Genomic DNA, 1,876 nt, shown 5'->3' with positions numbered 1-1,876 from the left:
TATAAATGAAAAGGGATACCTTGATGAATGTCAAATCAGAAAATGGGGGCACTGAGGCCTTAATGAAGTAAGGCACTCCTTAGCGCATAGTGCAGTAACACACACTGACAGACCTGTGATATGTTGATGAAATAAAATATTTAACTCCTAGTCTTGTGGTTTTCTAGAGCCGTAGCTCTATGTGCCTTGCTCTGTGTGCCTTGCTCTCTGCCTTACTGTTCCATGTGCTTCTGCTCATTATAATTCCACTCTGCTTTCCATAATGAATTCCTGAATTTGTCCAGGATAATTTGACTGAGTGAGGGACAGCTGGGGCAGATGCCCAGGAATGGGCACATAAAGGGTCTAAGCCAGGGGTCGGCAACCCTGGTCCTGGAGAGCCGCAAGGTGTGCTGGCTTTCGTTGTTACTTGGCATTAATTGATCAATGAAAGCCGTTGATTGCACAGTTAACTCACCACACCTGGTTTCTTGGGTCTGAATCGGAGGTGGAGACGAAAGCCAGCACACCCTGCCGACCCCTGGTCTAAGCACTGCAGACTGCAGAAAGATGCACTGGGCCAGTGGTCCTCACTCCTGGTCCTGGAGAGCCGCAGGGTGTGCTGGGGTCCTCACTCCTGGTCCTGGAGAGCCGCAGGGTGTGCTGGGGTCCTCACTCCTGGTCCTGGAGAGCCGCAGGGTGTGCTGGGGTCCTCACTCCTGGTCCTGGAGAGCAGCAGGGTGTGCTGGGGTCCTCACTCCTGGTCCTGGAGAGCAGCAGGGTGTGTTCAAATCAGCAACCAATTCAGACCAAAGAAACCAGGTGAGGTTAGTTTACTGTGTAATTAACTGCTTGAATTGTTCAATTAAGTGCTGAATAACAACAATTAATTAAATCAAATTGTAGAATGATTAGTGCTTTTTCAATTGTTACACTGCAATGCCGATTGCTTAACAAACTGATACCTGTTATACCTTTATGTTCACAGTCACAGACTGGGCTTCGGAGGACAGGATCCCATCTGTTTCACTCGTGTATACGTCATATCCTGGAAGCTGGCGCTGGGACTTCTGCTGCAGCTTGTCTTTAATGCCGTCTTACCGCTGAACACTCCTGATCATAGTAATGTATGACATGGGCAAGGCTTCAAGCTGTGAGCCAGGATCAAACCTGTGCTTTTACCAAAATGTAATGAATGTAATAATATTATGTTACATATGTGCAAACTATAAAGATAATACATACATCTGATCATGGCTATACTTTGTGTATTTGCCCATATTTCGTGCAGTGTAATAGATTGATAATATATTGTATTGTACTTGGTTGAGACTTGTGAAGTAAATCCAGGTCCTTTACTGGTGTTCTCCCCTCTGCGTGGTGTTACATTAGAAAAAGACTCTGGCGGTAACACAGATTAATCTTTTCACAGTCTGTGTCTGGTGTTAATTCATCAAGTGTGAACAGGGGGTATCGATTCCCAGAATGTGAAGCCTACTGTTATTTAACAGTGACATTTCAGAAACTAGTCCACTGTCATTGTCCTGTCACCAACTGTACATGACTGTTTCCAGCTACTTCTACAATAATAAAAATTCAACTGTATTAATTTTCATCAGGCTGCCAACCCGTACTGGTCACCCTATTGTTATGTAAGACCTTTTGTATTGTATTACTTTTTATCAATGGCTGTCATGGCACAAGCTCTAGCATTGAGTTCAGTGTGTGGATTTCATCTGCTTGCAAGTACAAAAGAAAGAATGGTAAATGACTGAGTGAAGCACTTATATGGCACCTTTATCCAAAGTGCTGTACAATTGATGCTTCTCATTCACCCATTCAGACACACACTCACACACTCATCCTGGGATTTTCACACACAAGTCTCTAGTTTGCA

The 1,876-nt window shown here is 44.4% G+C and overlaps 1 long non-coding RNA gene across 1 annotated transcript; it reads left to right on the top strand.

The window, feature by feature from the left end:
* The first annotated feature begins 467 nt into the window (after positions 1 to 467).
* On the top strand, positions 468 to 1,594 carry LOC133141317 (uncharacterized). Its single transcript, XR_009710076.1, has 2 exons — positions 468 to 801; positions 968 to 1,594. It is a non-coding gene; the product is annotated as an uncharacterized LOC133141317 (long non-coding RNA).
* Positions 1,595 to 1,876: the final 282 nt, after the last annotated feature.

The sequence above is a fragment of the Conger conger genome, chromosome 11, assembly GCF_963514075.1.
Source record: "Conger conger chromosome 11, fConCon1.1, whole genome shotgun sequence".
NCBI classification, from domain to species: Eukaryota; Metazoa; Chordata; class Actinopteri; order Anguilliformes; family Congridae; genus Conger; species Conger conger.
The sequence above is the reverse complement of the archived record's forward strand: the minus strand, read 5'-3'. Positions and strand labels throughout refer to the sequence as shown.